This window comes from Ixodes scapularis, unplaced genomic scaffold (assembly GCF_016920785.2).
Source record: "Ixodes scapularis isolate PalLabHiFi unplaced genomic scaffold, ASM1692078v2 PGA_scaffold39__5_contigs__length_11793443, whole genome shotgun sequence".
In the NCBI taxonomy this organism is placed as follows: domain Eukaryota; kingdom Metazoa; phylum Arthropoda; class Arachnida; order Ixodida; family Ixodidae; genus Ixodes; species Ixodes scapularis.
The window spans coordinates 10543828-10557577 of NW_024609867.1; the positions used below are offsets into that span (position 1 = coordinate 10543828).

The 13750-nt window shown below is 42.7% G+C and overlaps 1 protein-coding gene across 1 annotated transcript in view; it reads right to left on the bottom strand.

Annotated features, from left to right (window-relative positions):
* Positions 1 to 13750, bottom strand: part of LOC115328052 (parathyroid hormone/parathyroid hormone-related peptide receptor) — a 292861-nt gene that overhangs the window by 143792 nt on the left and 135319 nt on the right. The window lies entirely within an intron of this gene.

The window sequence follows — 13750 nt, forward strand, 5'->3', positions numbered from 1 at the left end:
CGAACTAAAATAAATTTAGGAAAAAAAAACCCATAGTCCAGCTTTAAACCCCAAACGTAAATTGTTCTATGAAGGCATTTCTTTTATGAATATAAATTATATAAAAAACGGTATTCTCAATGTCAATGAACAAGTAAAGAGCAATAAATCAACGTTTAGAGGATGCGAGTAAATGTTTGAGCGTGGACGTTATGGCTTTATACTCGCTGGTTCCTACTTTCAAGTTGAAAAGGAAGTAAGTGTATTGCACGTCGTTTCTGGTCTAGTCCACATGGAGTCTGCGTACACAAAATGGAAACGTTGCGATACGGGTTGCTTGCGAGCGTACATAATGACATTGCATCACTGCACGGCATTGCACAACGCCCGCCAGTCGATATCTAAAAGAGTCTTTCACCACGTAATGCGGATGAGAACCAGAACCAAGGGATCGCTATAGCGCTTGTGTGCATGTAGACTTTACCGGTGTATTTGAAAGCTTTCACTCGCGGAATCCCGGGCGGGCCCGCGTGGGCAGAAAGTTGATTTCAGAGCCGGGTGGCGAAATCTGCTCGTTCTTGGTGGCAAATCTGGATCAGTCGGGGACCTATATTTAAGTTTTCCACAAGCGACGAGTGGATTTCGCACCTTGCTCTACAATGCACTTTGCCGCCTGCGCGGATCCGACCGCGAATCCGCCATTGTAAGCGCGCCATACGACCCTCGGGTACGTCAAATAGAACAGAATATTGAACTTAACGAATGCTCTATAGACCAATGCAGCTCACTGGCGCCATGCCACAGCGGTGGCGCTACTGTTGGTTTCCGCTCATGCGCAAACCGCTTCACTCCTCCCAAATTTTGTTTGTGCGCACACGCAATGACTACGTGTGGCAAATGCGGACGCTTGTTTGTGAACACTGCGTTGGTGTATACTGTGCTATGACAGCGGTCGTGAGTACTTAATACTATCATGAGTACCGAATGCTTCTCGTGTTAAGTCCTAAGACAATTCTTATGTGGCTCGTCGAAACAATAAAATAACTTTATAGACATGAACCCTTAATAAACAGCTCGGTACTTTACGCTTTAGCTCTTCACAATATCAAGATAAAGCAAAGCATCGCATCAGTTCATCAAGGCCATCCAAACGTTTCGCGTCACGTGGTATCAATGCCCTCATGGCGTAAATCCTGCAGATTCTTTACATTTCGAGCTAAAACTTCATGGTCGAATGGTATGATAAAAAGATAATGTGTTTTTTTTTTTTTTAATAAAACAAATTTTGGAAAAAAAGAAGAAAAAAAAAGTTTGTGTCGGTTGCGTGAATGCCGTCATAATTGTCTGTATACGAAACTCGACGGACATTAAATGAAAAGAGGACCCTCATGATCAGAACGCCAAATGACTGATATGGTTTACTTAACTTTTTAGTTATTCGTTTGATGGGCCATACTTAGATTCCTCTGTAGACGAGCATTACTATTAGAGGTCAGAACAATTCAAAGAATTCAGATAGGTAATGGTTTTAGTCATCATTCTATTCGTTCTTTTTTTTTTCTCCCGATTTAGAAATTCTACGTAAAAAGAGCGCCTGAAGTCATAACCACAGTCACGCTTAAGGGAGTGGCGATGTCCTTTGAGTCACGTCTTAATTTTCTCACCCTTGTGGCCTTGGCGCATCCACCAAAAACGTGCTGCCGAAGTTGTAATGACGCAAGTGAAATGAGTGTATTCATCTTCTAGGCGTCATTGTGAGCAGTACTTGGGGAACAATTGTTTTCACGAAAGTTTTTAAACTTTAAAAGTGGGATAGCTGTTTGCGTAATACATAGAAATTAGGACCCTTTGGGTGATTTTTATTAATCTCGCCTCTAATATTCATTGCCGTCAATACAGTGGTTGCAATATTACCCATAAAGGCAATAATTAAAAGGTTATTTGAACAGCTGTCAATTAATAAGCGAATCGATTATTATGGCTACCTTCCCGCCGAATGTCCCGCATACAAAATATAAAGAAGCCATGCACGTAATTCTCACCCTCTTTTCTGTAAAAATAGGTTGATACTCCAAAAGACCACCAAATTTAGGAAATGTTTTTAAAGCTTTATGGGTTTGTTTTAAAACACCGTGAAATCAAAACTAATGGGGTGTTTGCAGGTTTGTTATGCAGCCAGGGTTACATAATTTAGCAGGATAATTGTCACAGTAACATTTTACTCTTACTTTCTTTATTAGTTTTTATGAATCTAAAATATTGATATAGTTTCAATCAGAAACGTGTCAAGCATTATCCAAAAAAAGCCAAATTTGAAAATTTTAGAAACATTTCGTGCGCTTGGGATGCACGGTGGTTCACTAAAGTCTAGAACCGCAATTCTATAGTATTAAAAAAACGCGTCGGCCTATTTTTAGTGTTTGTTATCATTAGCGTTTTTGCAACACCACTATAGCGCCCGTTGCACGAATGGTAACTAAAATGGCACCACCACAATTCGAACGCAGCACAAAACTTTCGAGCATTCACTTACTTGGTGTTTTTTTGGGGGCTCATAGAAGTTTCTCATTGAAACTATATGTTTATTTTTATCAATTAAAAGTTGATAAAACTATCTAATTATCCGACTTATAGTGACGATCCTCCTACCATAGTATGTTCCCCTGACCGTATGTATGCCTTACCTACGCAGGCCGTATTACTGTATCATTTGCGGCTTTCTTATTCAAACAAATCTGTAAAGCCCCCCCCCCCCCCCCCCGGGTAAAAAAACAAACAAACAAAAAGAAGTGCATATACATGATACGACATCTTTGAAGTCTCAATTCCTGGTGATCCGTACGGATAATCATTCTAGGGAGTCCTCCGAAGAAGAAAACGCTGCAACTTCATGCACCGAGAAAGTGAGGGACAGAGCGCGAGGGGACGCTAAGCTCTGATACACGAATGTGACCAAGACTCGGGTGTTGCCGTAGCATCTATTCGTTTAATGAAAACAAAAAATTTAAGGTTTCGGTCGGTAGGGTTTAATCGTTTTGAGTTTTTATGGTCGCGTAGAGTACTTATCATAGACTATTATAGTGATATGTAAAAAATGGCCACTAAAGCCCTTTACCGGCCCAGCTGTTAAGATTCACAAAGCCCGCTAACTGGCGCAGTGGCGCCCAATTATCTATTGATTTGTTATAATTGTACTATTATAAATGCTTTACTTTTATTTACCTATCTCTTTAACTAGCAGACGCTTCGAATGTTTTCAAAAATATTACAACGACTGCGACTGGGGCTTCGGCAAGGAGCACGAATTGACAGCCGCCATAACGTCGGCCAAGGTGGCGGGGGCCGATGCTGCCTGATGTTGTTGCCATCGTGTGGAGTTCCCGACGTTCTTTCGTTGTAGCTAAGATGAGACGGTTAAAGCGCAACCACGTGGAGAGTGTTTCGAGCGCCTCTTGGGCATCAGCTTCGTCGCCGGAAGGCCCTTTTCTGCTTCCCATAAGCTGAAGCGAGCTGACGCTACAAGCACGAAGACGTCGATTTGAGCGACGCTTCCACTTCACGAGCGAGCGTGCATTACACGTTCGTTGTTTTCGCTTGAACTGTCAAGCTTGCTCTCGTAGCGCCTCCTTTGCTCGCCCTTACTGTGGCATGCACATTTATACGGACGCCTGCAGAACAGTTATCTTTGTTATGGTTGTCTTTGTGGTAAGAAGATAGCTGTGCATTACTCAATTTTCTCAATTATTTTCTCATTTGGGTGCAGGGGGTTCAATCTTATATTACATAATGCGCATAATCTGCTCTAGAATTTGGAATTGAAGCGCGCACTTAAACGATTCATTCTTACCTAAATTCGACATTCTAGTTCGTCACGGAAGACTAGCCGCCGAATTCAGAAACCTCACTCAAACTACACTCAAACTGAAGGGCCCCTCCACTTCCTCGAGGAAGGCGCGAGGGCCGGCGCTGGCCAATCGCGAGGACGGATCCGCCGTCGCGATTCGCCAGCGCCGGCCCTTGAGCCTTCCTCGAGGAAGTGGAGGGGCCCTTCAGTTTGAGTGTAGTTTGAGTGAGGTTTCTGAATTCAGCGGTAGGTGGCACGAGCTACTGCCTGATACGAACGGAATCAATTATATTAGTTATCCACCCACTCGTATAGCAGCCATCTATGTCTCTATAAATAAAGTGAACGGAAGCGGCTAAACAGGAAGCCGACACCAACTTCTCGGCAGCCACCGGGCGCGCTGACAGTCAACTGTGCCGCTGGGGCCTAAGGAGGGGCCACCCTTTACGTTACACTATATAACTTTTTTTTTTTTTCTTGCGTCTTTTTTTTTATTCACTTTTTGGGAAATTCCTGTTACGTCATGACGCTATTTACTGTGTAGTTCACATGCCTGAATCATGCAAACATGGCTGTCATTGCCGACTTTAATCATGAAGATTACTTCGTCGTTTGTTTCGTATGGACGCTGTGTCGTTGTTATTCATCGCGATAACTTTTACATTGTGCCACGTATTTGTGCGTGAGATACGCTTGTTCGAGAGAATTTTTTTAATAAAACGTTTACTTGCAAGCTAGGGCTCGTCTTCCGTTCTTCTTCTTCTGTGTCCCGTCTTTTGTGCGCTAATCTTTTGCAATGTATGACGTCAGAACGCCGAGCTCTGATTGGAACAATTAGCGGGTAAAAGCAAAAGCTAGCTCTCTTTTTCTTCAGTGCACTAGTCGAGCGCGTTATTTGTTTGTTTGTTTGTCTCGTGTCCAGAAACAGCCGAGGCCATAATACTGGTACACACACACGCACAACACACACTTTAAGAAAAGAAAAAGAAAACACGTACACATAATGGCAGAACACATATAAAACCCGAACACTGGAGTTAATAAATGCGAATGGTTAGTGCGCTCTTAAAATTCCACTCACTCCCGAAAACGTCAGGCACCTCGCTCAGTGCATTAAAATTGGCCTGAATTCATAAGATCGGGGAAAATGAAGATATGTTTTGAACGTAAAACGCCTTGTGGTGTCTCGCTTTGGGCTTTCGCTTTTGAAAGCGTTCTGCCAGTGCAGTGAAGACAAAGGCTACCCACTAATCGTTCGAAGCAGAGCTCGGTGTTCTGACGTTCCCGCGCGTTCTCGCCTCCTCCTCTCCCTCAATTTCTTGTGCCATTAAAACTCGTGTACGTTTTTGCGGCAATTCGCTCGACTGGCTCTTCTCGTTCTCTCGTTAATAGTTCCACTGCTTTCTAAAATGTCTTTCTAACTTAGGTATTAATTTAGGAGTCAGGAGGAAAATACAATAAAAGATATCTACTTTGCATGAATTCGGTTTGCTGCAGTAATGGGCCATGCTAATATGTAACTGAAGCTGTACGCACAAAATTGAATAAACGCGATCACAGCGGCAGATATTGGATTCACTTTTCTTCGCGAACAAAGCCGATTATCAGCCATATGCATGCTAATTATGTATTACTTTGCATAGTTCTTTCTTAATGCCACCCTTTCGAAATAACAAATGCGCGCGGCATGCAAGCGCGTCTACCGCTCGTGCACATCTTGTTTTGTTTGTTTGTTTTTTTTTGCTTTTTTTTTCGTTAAAGGCCCGCCAACGTGCTCTAGTCCTCCCCCCCCCCCCCCCCTCAACCAATCACAGCGCGCGCTTAACTGCACCGTTATCGGGGGTTTCGGACGCATTCTCTAGGCTGTCCTTCGATTGACGTGCCCATTTCTGCTTCCTATGCTCCAAAGACAAAATTTTGAACGTGTAGTCGCTGCGTAGTACATGAGCTGGAATGTAATGTATTTCCTTAGAAATCTTGCTATCATGCTCAGGAAGCTCGACACATTACAGAGGTGAATTGAACAAACTCCTCCCCGATTAGAGGTACGTTAGGAGTCACTGGACGAACGCCGGTGCGTGAAAGAAGAGATCGATAAGCCAACAACTTCGCAAGTTAACCGATGAGGCAAAGGATGCCATTGGAAACGTCGCAATATATTGAAGTTCGCCCACAACACGCAGAGAATGCATCGCGAATTCGGCGGTAAATTCGCAGGGAATAAGTTTGTCCTCAACGTTTTCGGGCCTGTTTCACGACTGGTATAACTTTAGCGTATTGTTGAGTTCCCCTGTGGTTCAGGTTATTTTAAAGTTGACCAGTTTAGTGTTATTTGATGGCGCTCATCGAATTTCTTGCTGACACCATACTTTTAAATGCACTAATTCTAAAGCTCATTGCCATAATTTAGATAGTTATTTGACTGATCGGTACGACTAACTTCCTATGTTATATCCCTCTTTCTTGTAACTAAACTGAACAAACCGCATTAATTTAGCCTCCACGACTTTTTTGTTAATCATTATTTTTATACTAAAATTAAACACCCTGCGCACGCAATGTTATTAATTGAGAGTTATTCGAGACACAAGAATGTTTAGGGTTATTTAGTGTTATGCAATCGTGCAAAAATACAAAATATATGAATTGAAAAAGAGTTAACATATCGGGACCCTGCGGCTCTTAAAGGGGCACGCAGCCCCTCCTTGACAGCTTGCTCGCAGAACCACAACCGATAGCGTCTGCATTGCGTCGCATAGGGAAGCGCTGCCCACCCCTACCACTTGGCCGGGTCCGCGCTTTCCCACGGCCTTGCTTTTTGATCGCGCTTCAGTGTAAAGCTTTGACACCTTTACATTGGAAAGCCAATTTTATCCATGGTTGCTCTGTGTGTGTTTGTGTGTGAGTGCGTGTGCGTGCGCGCGCGTGTGCGTGTGTGTGTGTGCCTGCGTGCGTGTGTGTGTGTCATCCTACCTGCAGGAGTTGGGTAGGAGCTCAGGTACAGTCGCGCTGCTTGCAGTTGTAAGCGGCAACGACGGCCACACACCGCCACGCTTTTCGTTCATCCGCGTCGGAATATGCCTCCACGAATTTCTGTGCTGTTCGACGGTCCAGAAATCCCTTCCAAACGGCATTCACCAGCGCCAATACTTGATGCGACCTACATACGATGTATGCTTCGCTCCTCTTATGATCAGATTGTTCTGTGCTTGCCGACGGATCGATTAGACATACTGGGATTGCGATGACTGCAGCTGCCTTCGCCAGCTCAGGAAGAAGATCTGTGCTCTAAATTTTCAGGGCTTGCGTAAAAAAAAAAAAAGAAATGTTACCGCAGATTGTTACTTTGAACGTTTTGCGTAGAGCTGTGGGCAGATTAGCTGATATTGATTGGAAACTATAGCTGGATGCTAAACAGGATATATGTACAAAATTACTTTGCTTGGAGCCGTGCCATGCCGCCAGTGTCTTTTCGCTTCCTTTCAATACTATTTGAGGTTCTTAAAATCTGCAAAAGTATATACCGGCCTCTCGATTCGGAATGGCAGAAAGACCGATAATTAAAGCGGCCGTTCACATATGAGTTCAACCTATGCAATATACCTCCAGAAGACATGACCTGCTCATGACTACATGGCGAGTGGATCTCCGATCCAACCCGAGCCGCAAACACGCTAGAGCTCAAACAAAGCATACCTCCGAGCGGCCGACGCGTGCACCTATAGCTTCGCCGTCTGTTAGCATCGTGATCGTTGTGACAGTCTACAAAACGCGCTTGTGGCGGCGCCAACGTCAGCTAGGTGGTGCTGCATGGATTCACTAGTGGTGACCTTATGGCCTACTAGTATCAGTCGAGGCTTCACAGTTATATGACACGGTTGTTGATGTATTTTCAAAATGTTTATCTACGTCAAAAAAGAAAGTAATTGTTAGACATCGTAAAGCGCACTTTAGGTGGCTTACGCCAGACATTTTGGCAGCTATAAAGTATAAGGACTTACTCTTAAAGCGCTGAAGACGTTGCCCAGGTGAACTAACACTCAAGGCCGAAAACGAGACAGCCAAAAATAAAGAATGCGCCTTGGTTTGTTTTGCAAAACGCAGGTTTTTTAGGGGAGATTTCGAAAGGAACCGTTTTGACGCAGCCAACACTTGGCAGTTAGCTAATCAGATTCAAGATGGAACGAAAAAACGCTCAATTTATGACGTGATAGATAAGTCCTTTGCGCCAGTTACGCAGAGAACTATTGAGGACTTTAATGCCTTTTTTTCCGGAACCTCAAGTGCAGTTCAAGATAGCGATAATGCGCCAACCATTACGCTGCACGACTACAATCTAGCTTCTGCGTATCATCCTTCGATAACAGAACACGAGCTGTAAGACCGTTTATTTTCTTCCAAAGAAAGAAGTTCTTCTGGCATTGACGAAATTCATATACGAGATCTGCGTAGAAATTTTGAAAAACTTAAGAATCCACTGCTAGTTCTGCTGAAGGATATAATTGCAACCGGAAAATGGCCAGAGGGAATGAAAACTGGTACTGCCAAGCCGCTCCACAAAGGAGGGGAGGCGAATGATTTAAAGAACTATCGTCCCATTTCAATCTTTTCATATATTTCGCAGCTCCTGGAAAAACACGTTTTAGGGGCAATGAGTAGTTTCTCCTCTAAAGTTCGAATTATTTTCCGATCGGAAAAGAATTCGAACCTTAAAGAGGAACTAGTCATTTTTGGAGATTTCCTGAGTACTGGCTTCGATAACAGTGTGTTTACGTCTACAGTGGTTTTGGTTGTCTTGAGAGCATTTAGCAGCATACGCCATGACGTCCTTTGTTCTGAACTGTACAACTGGGGTTCAGAGGTCCGTTTTTGTGGCTCCTAAAAGACTATCTTTCAGGTAGATTCCAAGAGGTGGTGTTTAAGAATCGGAAGAGCAGTAAGGCTTTTTTAATGCTGGAGTCTCGCAAGGCTCAATTCTATCGCCATTACTCTATAATTTACACATGAACAATCTCCCCGTTGTTATTTCTAAAAGTCATATTTTTTAATACGCCGAGGCCACGCTTTTAGTGCCGGATCATCTGGACTATCCTGTAGCCATTTCAAATCTTCAGAATGATATTATCACTAGAATGGACTGGTTTCGTGCAAGTTTAAAGTCGGAAAACAAAACTAACCTGTTTTAGGCACCCGCTAAAGCATGTCGAACTTTCCGTCCCGGTAGCGCTGCACGCTTCCAACTGCACATCGTGCAATCGCGAAACTATTCAGCATCTGAAAACAGGTAAATACCTAGGTATATATTTCAAGAGTGATTTGTCCTGGTGCGCACATATGCCGTATTAATGTAAAAAATTAAGAAGCGTTGCATGTTGTCTGTATAATAATTAAAATGTTTCGGCCTTTATCTATGCGAAAAATGGTAACGCATGCTTTCGCTTACAGCTGTTTACGATACGTTGTTACCATTTTTACGGGGTGCTCCACCTTCTGGCATGCAAGAATGGACTCCTTGCCAAGAGGTATTTCCAAAGGTGTTTCGTTTGACAGGCCAGATATCTCAAGCGTGTGTATATTTCAAGAGCTCCGTCTTTCATCTTCTTGAGGTCTTTCTAGGGAAACGGCAGTGCTTCGCCATTTCTGAAATTCTAGTTTTATTACGGCCTACCTTGCGGAGCGACCTATGAGGCCATCGCTTCGTTTCCAAATTCCGAGGATCAGAACGAAATATGGTAAGCGCACGAAAGTGTATTACGTTCTACAAATAGTTAACAGCCTACACTCTAAAAAAAAAGGGTGGAAAAGGGCGTATCAATACACCCTTTGTTGCATATAATACACCCCAAAACTTCAATTCGACGTACTGCGCCCTAGAGTCGAACAGACGGCCTCAAATGTTAGGAGGAGGTTGATAACGGTGCGATATAACTTTTTAATTAGCTAAAGTACGTATCAAAGACTACGTAAAGAAAACACCGAGTTTTTACACTAGGGGCAGGAAAACCCCGATTACTTTTTTTTTTAGTCAGTAACACGTACACTAGCTATTTTAATAAGTTGTACTACACTGCTATCAAGCCCCTCGTAAAATTTGGGTCCGTCTGTTCGACTATAGGGCGCTGTACGTCTAATTGACGTTTGGGATAAATTATATGGACAAAGGGTGTAAGGATGCACCCTTTTACACCCTTCTTTTTGTTACAGTGTACCGGAATCCTTTCAATCCATAGATTCGAGGACAAAGCTCAGGACAGAATACGGAATATAAAACTGGGGTAAAGCTTTTTTTTTTGTCTCGAGTACCAAATATTTTTTTTTTGTCTGGCCCTACAAAATTAACCGTGTGATTACAAAAACGTGTAAATATTGAAAGTGAAATAACGCTTACCACTTCTTTGGAACGTACCTTACTACAATGTGTTCTTCTTTTGTATCGCCACCTGCCCAGCCAGGTCCACAAGCCCTTGAGGCTTTTACCGGTTCGCTATTGTACGTTAAGAAATGTATTTTCTTCAAATAAAGCTATGTTCTGTGTTCTATGTTCTAGGTTAGGGAGATAACAGCCTTGTTGTCTAGGAGTACTGGCCGTAGCAGTCATTTAAATTAATTAAGTGCAATCATCATGATTTGGGATTCATTTGATGAAGTCAGCCGCGTTTGGTCATGAGGTTCACCTGCTATTACGTTTTGGTTAGCAATCTGACCTTCCTTCAGTTTGGAGTTATTACGGGGTCACCGCACCGGAGCAACGTAAAGAACACAATATTTCTTTCAATGTCACCAGCAGAAGACAATGTTTGCCAGTCCGAAATTAGCCGAAATCTATCCGAAGTTAGCCCAATTTCCTAATTAGCCGCACGATGCTTCGCCTTGGCTGTCGAACACGACGGAGATTTCAAAATGACTCGTTGCCATTTCGGGCGCTAATGAGGTGACACTAGGAGCGTGGGAGCAAGGGCTAGTGATTACCTTTTCTTCCCTTTGCTCAAGATTGCGCTAATGGTGTACAGTTTCCTACTATAATTGCCTCGCCCTATATTACCCCAGTGCAAACTGGCAACATGTCCATTTGGTCAATGGTCACCCCAAGTCGTTAGTTATTTCATCACTTCCAACTGACATGTGTAGGCAGCATCGGAGCTCCAGATAAACAGAGCTCCGTCATTACCTTGCGCATGCAGAAAGACGAGGGCAGGGGAGGGACGAGGTAAGAACCATTTGCAAAAACACTTTGAACAATTATAGAAAGTGTAAAACTGCCTCGGTTTCTCTAGCGCAAAACGCCAACCTACGTAGCCCCCAGGTGTCGGGTCCTAACCCAAGACCCAGCGCCCGCAAAATGACGAAGGCTTATTGCGGACTAGGCGCCGTCTAAAATGGATTTGGGTCAATCTTCAAAAGATCCCTAGGTGGTAGAAATTATTATGCAGTCCTCCACTAGGAGGTGACAGATGCCGTACGTTGGTTTCGCACGTGAAACACCCAAATTTGTAAAAGATCTACTCTTTGGAAACTTCTTTTTGTTTTCTGTATAGTTTGTAGTTATAATCGCGGGAGAAAATAAAGGACTATTGTTTGTTTGTTTTCTTTTGTTTTATTCATAATCGAAAGGAGATTATGCGATCTGGTAGCGGCTCTGATATCCATTTCCCTTGTTAGCTTCTTGAGCACCACTCAAACAATCTCACTCTCCATACGTTCTTCAGGGCGGGTAGTGACTGGCAGTGCAATCATAAGGTAGTATTTATTATCTACTCCATACCGTTCCCACGATTTCGCTTAGTTTGGGATGAGATTGCTTACTTCCTACACAGTTGTGACATTAAATAAGGGGTAAGTGGCGCCAAAAGTCTTTTGAGAGGACTAACGCAACTTGTTTCTTGCTCAGTATTTATAATCAGCTGTTGTTTCCACAACTTAATTTGTAATCTTATCATGGCTGTATAACTGAAAATATAGGACCTCCGGCCCATTAGTCAATCCGATCTGCGAAGTACATTGTCATTTATTAATCTTTTTTCACTAAGTGAGGACAGCCGATTCTGGGTAAAAAACAGACTTATTCTTTAATTTCGGAAACGTAAAAAAAGTCAAAAATAAGAACTTCTATTTCTCTTTCAATGGTGACAGTAGAGCAAGAAAGAATGCTCCTGAGATGTGGTTTGAGCTCGCCAAAACTCAATGATCACCGGTAGAACAGATAACATTGAACAAAACTTTACCGGTACGTATAGTTTAAGGCTATCTGTTCAAACTAGAAAGGCGTTACTTTCCTTCTCGTCCTGCGCCAATGTACAGTCGGCTGTAAAATAAGTTGGCACTAGTGATCACGGCCTACATCTTAACTGCTACACGTCTGGCAGCGTTTTCGCCATTAAACCGAAATCGTGAGTCGTAAGGGCGTTTCCCCTTATCAATATCAGAAGTGCTTCGGAAGAAAGTTACCTTTTACAATAGTTTGTTTAATATATTGGTACTGTTCTCACAATCTTTGTGAGATTAGCGCCGTAGAAACATCTGTTAATGGGACAGTGGGGATCCTCACACACACACACACACACACACACATATATATATATATATATATATACATATATATATAGGTGAAGTAAGGCAAATATAAAATCAATGAACTGGGAAAAGTTAATAAATCAAAGATGCGTACTTTCAGAGTTATTAATTTAAAGTTTATTACGACGTTTCGAGCTGATGAAGAGAGGTTCCCACTCGAAACGTCGCAATAAGCTTCGAATTAGTCACTCCGACAGTACGCATCTTTGACTTATATATATATATATATATATATATATATATATATATATATATATATATATATATATATATATATATATATATATATATATATATATATATATACAAAGTTGAAAATCCCAAGTCGGAGAAACAAAAACACGGAAGGTTTATTTCAACGTTTCGGCAAGAGTCTTGCCTTCGTCAGGAATGGCGACACAGTTCATGTGTGACGCGTTTTATCCAAATCCTTAAAAAAGAGAGAGGGGGAGGGGAGGGGACAACATTTGGAGGTCACGAGAAAGCATGACCAAGCATGGGGACAATACAAAAAATAAAAAGGGGGGGGGGAGAAGCAACTAGCTTGGACAAGATGACGAGGGTCTCACCAGATAAACATACAAAGGGCGTATAAGTCAACAGTAGTACAGTAGAAAGAAAGTGGTAACAGTGCATGACCTAAAAAGAACGGAAGCTCTTGGAATGGGCCCGAATACAGAACTTAAAAAGAGGGGAGGGGGGGGGGGAGAGAGACACGGACACTGGTTATACCCTGTTTCTAGCCTCAAGTACGGCACCACTATATAATAGAGTCTGTAGAAGTTTGTGTTCAACACTCTATTATGCCTGGCACTTATTGTCTCGGTTTTGATAGCAATTCGATTGATGCGAGCGTTCCGGGGCTTTCGTTTATGCCTTTGTCAATTGTGTTGAAACGATAAATAAGACAGGACTCGCGTTGTTCACGTTCTCGGTTTGACTTGAATCCTGTCTCTAAGAGTGTAACCGTTAGTTTATCGAAGGAGTGTTTTGGCAGGCACACATGTTTTGAAAGAGGAAGATTTGGGAGAGATACTGCGTGCGCTCTATGGTTGTTAAAGCGCAATCTAAAAGTTGTTTCGGTTTGTCCTACGTCCTCTTTTTAAGTTCTGTATTCTGGCCCATTCCAAGAGCTTCCGTTCTTTTTAGGTCATGCACTGTTACCACTTTCTTTCTACTGTAGTACTGTTGACTTATACGCCCTTTGTATGTTTATCTGGTGAGACCCTCGTCATCTTGTCCGGTCTAGTTGCTTCTCCCCCCCCCCTTTTTTTTTTTGTATTGTCCCCATGCTTGGTCATGCTTTCTCGTGACCTCCAAATGGTGTCCCCTCCCCTCCCCCTCTCTCTTTTTTAA